This window comes from Pangasianodon hypophthalmus, chromosome 19, assembly GCF_027358585.1.
Source record: "Pangasianodon hypophthalmus isolate fPanHyp1 chromosome 19, fPanHyp1.pri, whole genome shotgun sequence".
Taxonomy (NCBI): Eukaryota; Metazoa; Chordata; class Actinopteri; order Siluriformes; family Pangasiidae; genus Pangasianodon; species Pangasianodon hypophthalmus.
Genome location: NC_069728.1, coordinates 11,575,681 through 11,588,873, shown reverse-complemented (window position 1 = coordinate 11,588,873; position 13,193 = coordinate 11,575,681). Strand labels below are relative to the sequence as shown.

The 13,193-nt window shown below is 41.7% G+C and overlaps 12 non-coding genes across 12 annotated transcripts; all 12 read right to left on the bottom strand.

Moving 5' to 3' along the window:
- Positions 1 to 789: 789 nt before the first annotated feature.
- Positions 790 to 863, bottom strand: trnai-aau (transfer RNA isoleucine (anticodon AAU)). Its single transcript has one exon. It is a non-coding gene; the product is annotated as a tRNA-Ile (tRNA).
- Positions 864 to 1,847: 984 nt separating this feature from the next.
- Positions 1,848 to 1,921, bottom strand: trnai-aau (transfer RNA isoleucine (anticodon AAU)). Its single transcript has one exon. It is a non-coding gene; the product is annotated as a tRNA-Ile (tRNA).
- A 988-nt stretch (positions 1,922 to 2,909) lies between these two features.
- trnai-aau (transfer RNA isoleucine (anticodon AAU)) lies at positions 2,910 to 2,983 on the bottom strand. The gene has a single exon. It is a non-coding gene; the product is annotated as a tRNA-Ile (tRNA).
- A 955-nt stretch (positions 2,984 to 3,938) lies between these two features.
- Positions 3,939 to 4,012, bottom strand: trnai-aau (transfer RNA isoleucine (anticodon AAU)). The gene has a single exon. It is a non-coding gene; the product is annotated as a tRNA-Ile (tRNA).
- Positions 4,013 to 4,996: 984 nt separating this feature from the next.
- trnai-aau (transfer RNA isoleucine (anticodon AAU)) lies at positions 4,997 to 5,070 on the bottom strand. The gene has a single exon. It is a non-coding gene; the product is annotated as a tRNA-Ile (tRNA).
- A 986-nt stretch (positions 5,071 to 6,056) lies between these two features.
- On the bottom strand, positions 6,057 to 6,130 carry trnai-aau (transfer RNA isoleucine (anticodon AAU)). The gene has a single exon. It is a non-coding gene; the product is annotated as a tRNA-Ile (tRNA).
- A 980-nt stretch (positions 6,131 to 7,110) lies between these two features.
- trnai-aau (transfer RNA isoleucine (anticodon AAU)) lies at positions 7,111 to 7,184 on the bottom strand. Its single transcript has one exon. It is a non-coding gene; the product is annotated as a tRNA-Ile (tRNA).
- A 978-nt stretch (positions 7,185 to 8,162) lies between these two features.
- trnai-aau (transfer RNA isoleucine (anticodon AAU)) lies at positions 8,163 to 8,236 on the bottom strand. Its single transcript has one exon. It is a non-coding gene; the product is annotated as a tRNA-Ile (tRNA).
- Positions 8,237 to 9,210: 974 nt separating this feature from the next.
- Positions 9,211 to 9,284, bottom strand: trnai-aau (transfer RNA isoleucine (anticodon AAU)). The gene has a single exon. It is a non-coding gene; the product is annotated as a tRNA-Ile (tRNA).
- A 973-nt stretch (positions 9,285 to 10,257) lies between these two features.
- trnai-aau (transfer RNA isoleucine (anticodon AAU)) lies at positions 10,258 to 10,331 on the bottom strand. Its single transcript has one exon. It is a non-coding gene; the product is annotated as a tRNA-Ile (tRNA).
- A 974-nt stretch (positions 10,332 to 11,305) lies between these two features.
- On the bottom strand, positions 11,306 to 11,379 carry trnai-aau (transfer RNA isoleucine (anticodon AAU)). The gene has a single exon. It is a non-coding gene; the product is annotated as a tRNA-Ile (tRNA).
- A 980-nt stretch (positions 11,380 to 12,359) lies between these two features.
- On the bottom strand, positions 12,360 to 12,433 carry trnai-aau (transfer RNA isoleucine (anticodon AAU)). The gene has a single exon. It is a non-coding gene; the product is annotated as a tRNA-Ile (tRNA).
- Positions 12,434 to 13,193: the final 760 nt, after the last annotated feature.

The following is a 13,193-nucleotide window of genomic DNA, read 5'->3' as shown; positions in this document are numbered from 1 at the left end:
TCAGGGAATTAAATTGTTTGGAAGAGAGAGAGTGCATGCATTTTTAAGAAGGTGGGAGTCACAAAATAAAATAAGATTAAAAGAAGTCGAGAGGCTAATACACTTGACTTATGCTATAGCCTACTAGCTATTGAAGTTTTAGGGAGTTGACAACATACAGTCATCCAGCCTAGCAGCTCATTTGGAGGGATTTTGTTTTGTTCTCTCTCTCTCTCTCTCTCTCTCTCTCTCTCTCAATAAAACGATGTGTTAAGCTGTAAGCTTGTCTGTAAACAAAACAACAGTTTTACGATTTGCTGTAAAGATTCCAATATAGGAATAGATTGATACAAGTATCTTTAAATATACCAATAACATTTTCATCATATGCTCCCATTGTCATACCTATCATCACAGGCCCATGTCCACCAACTGAACCACTGAGGAATTAACTAGGTGTGTCTCATATTGTTGAGTGTTCACAAACTTCAGCAAAGCTGCTGCACTCTACAATGATATGGGATCAGAGAGGATCCTTTACTGGCACCTTGGACTTAATTCTCATTGACCAAGCGGATAAGCAACAAGGTGTGTGTGAACTCGGCACTAGCCCTTGGACAGAGGAAGAATCACATGCGTTGCTCCTTTTGCAAGTGGAGTGGAAGGGAAGGAGGTGAAGGAGGTGAAATTCAAGTCACTTGAACTCGGGATGTGCTGCTGATTTAGTACTCCAGGGTGTAAAGCTGTTTATTAAGATATAGCAGTGAAAACCCTGGGATTTGAGGAGAAGACAGAGGCCAAAAGCTCGCGTGGCCCGTACGGGGATCGAACCCGCGACCTTGGCGTTATTAGCACCACGCTCTAACCAACTGAGCTAACCGGCCAGTAGGTGGCAGTAGAGCGACCACTTTTGGGCGTTGTTCCTTCATTTATTTACATATTTGTTTCTTTAATTAAAGCATTATTTCAAGAGGTTTTTCTTTTCTCTTGCTCAGCATACGCTACTTCATTTTCATATAGGGATATAGGGACGGAAAGGAAAGCAGAGATTATACTAAGGGCTCTTGATTGGAATGGGAAATCAGGGAATTAAATTGTTTGGAAGAGAGAGAGTGCATGCATTTTTAAGAAGGTGGGAGTCACAAAATAAAATAAGATTAAAAGAAGTCGAGAGGCTAATACACTTGACTTATGCTATAGCCTACTAGCTATTGAAGTTTTAGGGAGTTGACAACATACAGTCATCCAGCCTAGCAGCTCATTTGGAGGGATTTTGTTTTGTTCTCTCTCTCTCTCTCTCTCTCTCTCTCTCTCAATAAAACGATGTGTTAAGCTGTAAGCTTGTCTGTAAACAAAACAACAGTTTTACGATTTGCTGTAAAGATTCCAATATAGGAATAGATTTATACAAGTATCTTTAAATATACCAATAACATTTTCATCATATGCTCCCATTGTCATACCTATCATCACAGGCCCATGTCCACCAACTGAACCACTGAGGAATTAACTAGGTGTGTCTCATATTGTTGAGTGTTCACAAACTTCAGCAAAGCTGCTGCACTCTACAATGATATGGGCTCAGAGAGGATCCTTTACTGGCACCTTGGACTTAATTCTCATTGACCAAGCGGATAAGCAACAAGGTGTGTGTGAACTCGGCACTAGCCCTTGGACAGAGGAAAAATCACATGCGTTGCTCCTTTTGCAAGTGGAGTGGAAGGGAAGGAGGTGAAGGAGGTGAAATCCAAGTCACTTGAACTCGGGATGTGCTGCTGATTTAGTACTCCAGGGTGTAAAGCTGTTTATTAAGATATAGCAGTGAAAACCCTGGGATTTGAGGAGAAGACAGAGGCCAAAAGCTCGCGTGGCCCGTACGGGGATCGAACCCGCGACCTTGGCGTTATTAGCACCACGCTCTAACCAACTGAGCTAACCGGCCAGTAGGTGGCAGTAGAGCGACCACTTTTGGGCGTTGTTCCTTCATTTATTTACGTATTTGTTTCTTTTATTAAAGCATTATTTCAAGAGGTTTTTCTTTTCTCTTGCTCAGCATACGCTACTTCATTTTCATATAGGGATATAGGGATATAGGGACGGAAAGGAAAGCAGAGATTATACTGAGGGCTCTTGATTGGAATGGGAAATCAGGGAATTAAATTGTTTGGAAGAGAGTGAGTGCATGCATTTTTAAGAAGGTGGGAGTCACAAAATAAAATAAGATTAAAAGAAGTCGAGAGGCTAATACACTTGACTTATGCTATAGCCTACTAGCTATTGAAGTTTTAGGGAGTTGACAACATACAGTCATCCAGCCTAGCAGCTCATTTGGAGGGATTTTGTTTTGTTCTCTCTCTCTCTCTCTCTCTCTCTCTCAATAAAACGATGTGTTAAGCTGTAAGCTTGTCTGTAAACAAAACAACAGTTTTACGATTTGCTGTAAAGACTCCAATATAGGAATAGATTTATACAAGTATCTTTAAATATACCAATAACATTTTCATCATATGCTCCCATTGTCATACCTATCATCACAGGCCCATGTCCACCAACTGAACCACTGAGGAATTAACTAGGTGTGTCTCATATTGTTGAGTGTTCACAAACTTCAGCAAAGCTGCTGCACTCTACAATGATATGGGCTCAGAGAGGATCCTTTACTGGCACCTTGGACTTAATTCTCATTGACCAAGCGGATAAGCAACAAGGTGTGTGTGAACTCGGCACTAGCCCTTGGACAGAGGAAGAATCACATGCGTTGCTCCTTTTGCAAGTGGAGTGGAAGGGAAGGAGGTGAAGGAGGTGAAATCCAAGTCACTTGAACTCGGGATGTGCTGCTGATTTAGTACTCCAGGGTGTAAAGCTGTTTATTAAGATATAGCAGTGAAAACCCTGGGATTTGAGGAGAAGACAGAGGCCAAAAGCTCGCGTGGCCCGTACGGGGATCGAACCCGCGACCTTGGCGTTATTAGCACCACGCTCTAACCAACTGAGCTAACCGGCCAGTAGGTGGCAGTAGAGCGACCACTTTTGGGCGTTGTTCCTTCATTTATTTACGTATTTGTTTCTTTTATTAAAGCATTATTTCAAGAGGTTTTTCTTTTCTCTTGCTCAGCATACGCTACTTCATTTTCATATAGGGATATAGGGACGGAAAGGAAAGCAGAGATTATACTGAGGGCTCTTGATTGGAATGGGAAATCAGGGAATTAAATTGTTTGGAAGAGAGAGAGTGCATGCATTTTTAAGAAGGTGGGAGTCACAAAATAAAATAAGATTAAAAGAAGTCGAGTGGCTAATACACTTGACTTATGCTATAGCCTACTAGCTATTGAAGTTTTAGGGAGTTGACAACATACAGTCATCCAGCCTAGCAGCTCATTTGGAGGGGTTTTGTTTTGTTCTCTCTCTCTCTCTCTCTCAATAAAACGATGTGTTAAGCTGTAAGCTTGTCTGTAAACAAAACAACAGTTTTACGATTTGCTGTAAAGACTCCAATATAGGAATAGATTGATACAAGTATCTTTAAATAACATTTTCATCATATGCTCCCATTGTCATACATATCATCACAGGCCCATGTCCACCAACTGAACCACTGAGGAATTAACTAGGTGTGTCTCATATTGTTGAGTGTTCACAAACTTCAGCAAAGCTGCTGCACTCTACAATGATATGGGCTCAGAGAGGATCCTTTACTGGCACCTTGGACTTAATTCTCATTGACCAAGCGGATAAGCAACAAGGTGTGTGTGAACTCGGCACTAGCCCTTGGACAGAGGAAGAATCACATGCGTTGCTCCTTTTGCAAGTGGAGTGGAAGGGAAGGAGGTGAAATCCAAGTCACTTGAACTCGGGATGTGCTGCTGATTTAGTACTCCAGGGTGTAAAGCTGTTTATTAAGATATAGCAGTGAAAACCCTGGGATTTGAGGAGAAGACAGAGGCCAAAAGCTCGCGTGGCCCGTACGGGGATCGAACCCGCGACCTTGGCGTTATTAGCACCACGCTCTAACCAACTGAGCTAACCGGCCAGTAGGTGGCAGTAGAGCGACCACTTTTGGGCGTTGTTCCTTCATTTATTTACGTATTTGTTTCTTTTATTAAAGCATTATTTCAAGAGGTTTTTCTTTTCTCTTGCTCAGCATACGCTACTTCATTTTCATATAGGGATATAGGGACGGAAAGGAAAGCAGAGATTATACTGAGGGCTCTTGATTGGAATGGGAAATCAGGGAATTAAATTGTTTGGAAGAGAGTGAGTGCATGCATTTTTAAGAAGGTGGGAGTCACAAAATAAAATAAGATTAAAAGAAGTCGAGAGGCTAATACACTTGACTTATGCTATAGCCTACTAGCTATTGAAGTTTTAGGGAGTTGACAACATACAGTCATCCAGCCTAGCAGCTCATTTGGAGGGATTTTGTTTTGTTCTCTCTCTCTCTCTCTCTCTCTCTCTCTCTCAATAAAACGATGTGTTAAGCTGTAAGCTTGTCTGTAAACAAAACAACAGTTTTACGATTTGCTGTAAAGACTCCAATATAGGAATAGATTTATACAAGTATCTTTAAATATACCAATAACATTTTCATCATATGCTCCCATTGTCATACCTATCATCACAGGCCCATGTCCACCAACTGAACCACTGAGGAATTAACTAGGTGTGTCTCATATTGTTGAGTGTTCACAAACTTCAGCAAAGCTGCTGCACTCTACAATGATATGGGCTCAGAGAGGATCCTTTACTGGCACCTTGGACTTAATTCTCATTGACCAAGCGGATAAGCAACAAGGTGTGTGTGAACTCGGCACTAGCCCTTGGACAGAGGAAGAATCACATGCGTTGCTCCTTTTGCAAGTGGAGTGGAAGGGAAGGAGGTGAAGGAGGTGAAATCCAAGTCACTTGAACTCGGGATGTGCTGCTGATTTAGTACTCCAGGGTGTAAAGCTGTTTATTAAGATATAGCAGTGAAAACCCTGGGATTTGAGGAGAAGACAGAGGCCAAAAGCTCGCGTGGCCCGTACGGGGATCGAACCCGCGACCTTGGCGTTATTAGCACCACGCTCTAACCAACTGAGCTAACCGGCCAGTAGGTGGCAGTAGAGCGACCACTTTTGGGCGTTGTTCCTTCATTTATTTACGTATTTGTTTCTTTTATTAAAGCATTATTTCAAGAGGTTTTTCTTTTCTCTTGCTCAGCATACGCTACTTCATTTTCATATAGGGATATAGGGATATAGGGACGGAAAGGAAAGCAGAGATTATACTGAGGGCTCTTGATTGGAATGGGAAATCAGGGAATTAAATTGTTTGGAAGAGAGTGAGTGCATGCATTTTTAAGAAGGTGGGAGTCACAAAATAAAATAAGATTAAAAGAAGTCGAGAGGCTAATACACTTGACTTATGCTATAGCCTACTAGCTATTGAAGTTTTAGGGAGTTGACAACATACAGTCATCCAGCCTAGCAGCTCATTTGGAGGGATTTTGTTTTGTTCTCTCTCTCTCTCTCTCTCTCTCTCAATAAAACGATGTGTTAAGCTGTAAGCTTGTCTGTAAACAAAACAACAGTTTTACGATTTGCTGTAAAGATTCCAATATAGGAATAGATTGATACAAGTATCTTTAAATATACCAATAACATTTTCATCATATGCTCCCATTGTCATACCTATCATCACAGGCCCATGTCCACCAACTGAACCACTGAGGAATTAACTAGGTGTGTCTCATATTGTTGAGTGTTCACAAACTTCAGCAAAGCTGCTGCACTCTACAATGATATGGGATCAGAGAGGATCCTTTACTGGCACCTTGGACTTAATTCTCATTGACCAAGCGGATAAGCAACAAGGTGTGTGTGAACTCGGCACTAGCCCTTCGACAGAGGAAGAATCACATGCGTTGCTCCTTTTGCAAGTGGAGTGGAAGGGAAGGAGGTGAAGGAGGTGAAATTCAAGTCACTTGAACTCGGGATGTGCTGCTGATTTAGTACTCCAGGGTGTAAAGCTGTTTATTAAGATATAGCAGTGAAAACCCTGGGATTTGAGGAGAAGACAGAGGCCAAAAGCTCGCGTGGCCCGTACGGGGATCGAACCCGCGACCTTGGCGTTATTAGCACCACGCTCTAACCAACTGAGCTAACCGGCCAGTAGGTGGCAGTAGAGCGACCACTTTTGGGCGTTGTTCCTTCATTTATTTACGTATTTGTTTCTTTTATTAAAGCATTATTTCAAGAGGTTTTTCTTTTCTCTTGCTCAGCATACGCTACTTCATTTTCATATAGGGATATAGGGACGGAAAGGAAAGCAGAGATTATACTAAGGGCTCTTGATTGGAATGGGAAATCAGGGAATTAAATTGTTTGGAAGAGAGAGAGTGCATGCATTTTTAAGAAGGTGGGAGTCACAAAATAAAATAAGATTAAAAGAAGTCGAGAGGCTAATACACTTGACTTATGCTATAGCCTACTAGCTATTGAAGTTTTAGGGAGTTGACAACATACAGTCATCCAGCCTAGCAGCTCATTTGGAGGGATTTTGTTTTGTTCTCTCTCTCTCTCTCTCTCTCTCTCTCAATAAAACGATGTGTTAAGCTGTAAGCTTGTCTGTAAACAAAACAACAGTTTTACGATTTGCTGTAAAGATTCCAATATAGGAATAGATTGATACAAGTATCTTTAAATATACCAATAACATTTTCATCATATGCTCCCATTGTCATACCTATCATCACAGGCCCATGTCCACCAACTGAACCACTGAGGAATTAACTAGGTGTGTCTCATATTGTTGAGTGTTCACAAACTTCAGCAAAGCTGCTGCACTCTACAATGATATGGGATCAGAGAGGATCCTTTACTGGCACCTTGGACTTAATTCTCATTGACCAAGCGGATAAGCAACAAGGTGTGTGTGAACTCGGCACTAGCCCTTCGACAGAGGAAGAATCACATGCGTTGCTCCTTTTGCAAGTGGAGTGGAAGGGAAGGAGGTGAAGGAGGTGAAATTCAAGTCACTTGAACTCGGGATGTGCTGCTGATTTAGTACTCCAGGGTGTAAAGCTGTTTATTAAGATATAGCAGTGAAAACCCTGGGATTTGAGGAGAAGACAGAGGCCAAAAGCTCGCGTGGCCCGTACGGGGATCGAACCCGCGACCTTGGCGTTATTAGCACCACGCTCTAACCAACTGAGCTAACCGGCCAGTAGGTGGCAGTAGAGCGACCACTTTTGGGCGTTGTTCCTTCATTTATTTACATATTTGTTTCTTTAATTAAAGCATTATTTCAAGAGGTTTTTCTTTTCTCTTGCTCAGCATACGCTACTTCATTTTCATATAGGGATATAGGGACGGAAAGGAAAGCAGAGATTATACTAAGGGCTCTTGATTGGAATGGGAAATCAGGGAATTAAATTGTTTGGAAGAGAGAGAGTGCATGCATTTTTAAGAAGGTGGGAGTCACAAAATAAAATAAGATTAAAAGAAGTCGAGAGGCTAATACACTTGACTTATGCTATAGCCTACTAGCTATTGAAGTTTTAGGGAGTTGACAACATACAGTCATCCAGCCTAGCAGCTCATTTGGAGGGATTTTGTTTTGTTCTCTCTCTCTCTCTCTCTCTCTCTCAATAAAACGATGTGTTAAGCTGTAAGCTTGTCTGTAAACAAAACAACAGTTTTACGATTTGCTGTAAAGATTCCAATATAGGAATAGATTGATACAAGTATCTTTAAATATACCAATAACATTTTCATCATATGCTCCCATTGTCATACCTATCATCACAGGCCCATGTCCACCAACTGAACCACTGAGGAATTAACTAGGTGTGTCTCATATTGTTGAGTGTTCACAAACTTCAGCAAAGCTGCTGCACTCTACAATGATATGGGCTCAGAGAGGATCCTTTACTGGCACCTTGGACTTAATTCTCATTGACCAAGCGGATAAGCAACAAGGTGTGTGTGAACTCGGCACTAGCCCTTGGACAGAGGAAGAATCACATGCGTTGCTCCTTTTGCAAGTGGAGTGGAAGGGAAGGAGGTGAAGGAGGTGAAATTCAAGTCACTTGAACTCGGGATGTGCTGCTGATTTAGTACTCCAGGGTGTAAAGCTGTTTATTAAGATATAGCAGTGAAAACCCTGGGATTTGAGGAGAAGACAGAGGCCAAAAGCTCGCGTGGCCCGTACGGGGATCGAACCCGCGACCTTGGCGTTATTAGCACCACGCTCTAACCAACTGAGCTAACCGGCCAGTAGGTGGCAGTAGAGCGACCACTTTTGGGCGTTGTTCCTTCATTTATTTACATATTTGTTTCTTTTATTAAAGCATTATTTCAAGAGGTTTTTCTTTTCTCTTGCTCAGCATACGCTACTTCATTTTCATATAGGGATATAGGGACGGAAAGGAAAGCAGAGATTATACTAAGGGCTCTTGATTGGAATGGGAAATCAGGGAATTAAATTGTTTGGAAGAGAGAGAGTGCATGCATTTTTAAGAAGGTGGGAGTCACAAAATAAAATAAGATTAAAAGAAGTCGAGAGGCTAATACACTTGACTTATGCTATAGCCTACTAGCTATTGAAGTTTTAGGGAGTTGACAACATACAGTCATCCAGCCTAGCAGCTCATTTGGAGGGATTTTGTTTTGTTCTCTCTCTCTCTCTCTCTCTCAATAAAACGATGTGTTAAGCTGTAAGCTTGTCTGTAAACAAAACAACAGTTTTACGATTTGCTGTAAAGATTCCAATATAGGAATAGATTGATACAAGTATCTTTAAATATACCAATAACATTTTCATCATATGCTCCCATTGTCATACCTATCATCACAGGCCCATGTCCACCAACTGAACCACTGAGGAATTAACTAGGTGTGTCTCATATTGTTGAGTGTTCACAAACTTCAGCAAAGCTGCTGCACTCTACAATGATATGGGATCAGAGAGGATCCTTTACTGGCACCTTGGACTTAATTCTCATTGACCAAGCGGATAAGCAACAAGGTGTGTGTGAACTCGGCACTAGCCCTTGGACAGAGGAAGAATCACATGCGTTGCTCCTTTTGCAAGTGGAGTGGAAGGGAAGGAGGTGAAGGAGGTGAAATCCAAGTCACTTGAACTCGGGATGTGCTGCTGATTTAGTACTCCAGGGTGTAAAGCTGTTTATTAAGATATAGCAGTGAAAACCCTGGGATTTGAGGAGAAGACAGAGGCCAAAAGCTCGCGTGGCCCGTACGGGGATCGAACCCGCGTACTTGGCGTTATTAGCACCACGCTCTAACCAACTGAGCTAACCGGCCAGTAGGTGGCAGTAGAGCGACCACTTTTGGGCGTTGTTCCTTCATTTATTTACATATTTGTTTCTTTAATTAAAGCATTATTTCAAGAGGTTTTCTTTTCTCTTGCTCAGCATACGCTACTTCATTTTCATATAGGGATATAGGGACGGAAAGGAAAGCAGAGATTATACTAAGGGCTCTTGATTGGAATGGGAAATCAGGGAATTAAATTGTTTGGAAGAGAGAGAGTGCATGCATTTTTAAGAAGGTGGGAGTCACAAAATAAAATAAGATTAAAAGAAGTCGAGAGGCTAATACACTTGACTTATGCTATAGCCTACTAGCTATTGAAGTTTTAGGGAGTTGACAACATACAGTCATCCAGCCTAGCAGCTCATTTGGAGGGATTTTGTTTTGTTCTCTCTCTCTCTCTCTCTCTCAATAAAACGATGTGTTAAGCTGTAAGCTTGTCTGTAAACAAAACAACAGTTTTACGATTTGCTGTAAAGATTCCAATATAGGAATAGATTGATACAAGTATCTTTAAATATACCAATAACATTTTCATCATATGCTCCCATTGTCATACCTATCATCACAGGCCCATGTCCACCAACTGAACCACTGAGGAATTAACTAGGTGTGTCTCATATTGTTGAGTGTTCACAAACTTCAGCAAAGCTGCTGCACTCTACAATGATATGGGATCAGAGAGGATCCTTTACTGGCACCTTGGACTTAATTCTCATTGACCAAGCGGATAAGCAACAAGGTGTGTGTGAACTCGGCACTAGCCCTTGGACAGAGGAAGAATCACATGCGTTGCTCCTTTTGCAAGTGGAGTGGAAGGGAAGGAGGTGAAGGAGGTGAAATCCAAGTCACTTGAACTCGGGATGTGCTGCTGATTTAGTACTCCAGGGTGTAAAGCTGTTTATTAAGATATAGCAGTGAAAACCCTGGGATTTGAGGAGAAGACAGAGGCCAAAAGCTCGCGTGGCCCGTACGGGGATCGAACCCGCGACCTTGGCGTTATTAGCACCACGCTCTAACCAACTGAGCTAACCGGCCAGTAGGTGGCAGTAGAGCGACCACTTTTGGGCGTTGTTCCTTCATTTATTTACATATTTGTTTCTTTAATTAAAGCATTATTTCAAGAGGTTTTCCTTTTCTCTTGCTCAGCATACGCTACTTCATTTTCATATAGGGATATAGGGACGGAAAGGAAAGCAGAGATTATACTAAGGGCTCTTGATTGGAATGGGAAATCAGGGAATTAAATTGTTTGGAAGAGAGAGAGTGCATGCATTTTTAAGAAGGTGGGAGTCACAAAATAAAATAAGATTAAAAGAAGTCGAGAGGCTAATACACTTGACTTATGCTATAGCCTACTAGCTATTGAAGTTTTAGGGAGTTGACAACATACAGTCATCCAGCCTAGCAGCTCATTTGGAGGGATTTTGTTTTGTTCTCTCTCTCTCTCTCTCTCTCAATAAAACGATGTGTTAAGCTGTAAGCTTGTCTGTAAACAAAACAACAGTTTTACGATTTGCTGTAAAGATTCCAATATAGGAATAGATTGATACAAGTATCTTTAAATATACCAATAACATTTTCATCATATGCTCCCATTGTCATACCTATCATCACAGGCCCATGTCCACCAACTGAACCACTGAGGAATTAACTAGGTGTGTCTCATATTGTTGAGTGTTCACAAACTTCAGCAAAGCTGCTGCACTCTACAATGATATGGGATCAGAGAGGATCCTTTACTGGCACCTTGGACTTAATTCTCATTGACCAAGCGGATAAGCAACAAGGTGTGTGTGAACTCGGCACTAGCCCTTGGACAGAGGAAGAATCACATGCGTTGCTCCTTTTGCAAGTGGAGTGGAAGGGAAGGAGGTGAAGGAGGTGAAATCCAAGTCACTTGAACTCGGGATGTGCTGCTGATTTAGTACTCCAGGGTGTAAAGCTGTTTATTAAGATATAGCAGTGAAAACCCTGGGATTTGAGGAGAAGACAGAGGCCAAAAGCTCGCGTGGCCCGTACGGGGATCGAACCCGCGACCTTGGCGTTATTAGCACCACGCTCTAACCAACTGAGCTAACCGGCCAGTAGGTGGCAGTAGAGCGACCACTTTTGGGCGTTGTTCCTTCATTTATTTACATATTTGTTTCTTTTATTAAAGCATTATTTCAAGAGGTTTTTCTTTTCTCTTGCTCAGCATACGCTACTTCATTTTCATATAGGGATATAGGGACGGAAAGGAAAGCAGAGATTATACTAAGGGCTCTTGATTGGAATGGGAAATCAGGGAATTAAATTGTTTGGAAGAGAGAGAGTGCATGCATTTTTAAGAAGGTGGGAGTCACAAAATAAAATAAGATTAAAAGAAGTCGAGAGGCTAATACACTTGACTTATGCTATAGCCTACTAGCTATTGAAGTTTTAGGGAGTTGACAACATACAGTCATCCAGCCTAGCAGCTCATTTGGAGGGATTTTGTTTTGTTCTCTCTCTCTCTCTCTCTCTCTCTCTCAATAAAACGATGTGTTAAGCTGTAAGCTTGTCTGTAAACAAAACAACAGTTTTACGATTTGCTGTAAAGATTCCAATATAGGAATAGATTGATACAAGTATCTTTAAATATACCAATAACATTTTCATCATATGCTCCCATTGTCATACCTATCATCACAGGCCCATGTCCACCAACTGAACCACTGAGGAATTAACTAGGTGTGTCTCATATTGTTGAGTGTTCACAAACTTCAGCAAAGCTGCTGCACTCTACAATGATATGGGATCAGAGAGGATCCTTTACTGGCACCTTGGACTTAATTCTCATTGACCAAGCGGATAAGCAACAAGGTGTGTGTGAACTCGGCACTAGCCCTTCGACAGAGGAAGAATCACATGCGTTGCTCCTTTTGCAAGTGGAGTGGAAGGGAAGGAGGTGAAGGAGGTGAAATTCAAGTCACTTGAACTCGGGATGTGCTGCTGATTTAGTACTCCAGGGTGTAAAGCTGTTTATTAAGATATAGCAGTGAAAACCCTGGGATTTGAGGAGAAGACAGAGGCCAAAAGCTCGCGTGGCCCGTACGGGGATCGAACCCGCGACCTTGGCGTTATTAGCACCACGCTCTAACCAACTGAGCTAACCGGCCAGTAGGTGGCAGTAGAGCGACCACTTTTGGGCGTTGTTCCTTCATTTATTTACGTATTTGTTTCTTTTATTAAAGCATTATTTCAAGAGGTTTTTCTTTTCTCTTGCTCAGCATACGCTACTTCATTTTCATATAGGGATATAGGGACGGAAAGGAAAGCAGAGATTATACTAAGGGCTCTTGATTGGAATGGGAAATCAGGGAATTAAATTGTTTGGAAGAGAGAGAGTGCATGCATTTTTAAGAAGGTGGGAGTCACAAAATAAAATAAGATTAAAAGAAGTCGAGAGGCTAATACACTTGACTTATGCTATAGCCTACTAGCTATTGAAGTTTTAGGGAGTTGACAACATACAGTCATCCAGCCTAGCAGCTCATTTGGAGGGATTTTGTTTTGTTCTCTCTCTCTCTCTCTCTCAATAAAACGATGTGTTAAGCTGTAAGCTTGTCTGTAAACAAAACAACAGTTTTACGATTTGCTGTAAAGATTCCAATATAGGAATAGATTGATACAAGTATCTTTAAATATACCAATAACATTTTCATCATATGCTCCCATTGTCATACCTATCATCACAGGCCCATGTCCACCAACTGAACCACTGAGGAATTAACTAGGTGTGTCTCATATTGTTGAGTGTTCACAAACTTCAGCAAAGCTGCTGCACTCTACAATGATATGGGATCAGAGAGGATCCTTTACTGGCACCTTGGACTTAATTCTCATTGACCAAGCGGATAAGCAACAAGGTGTGTGTGA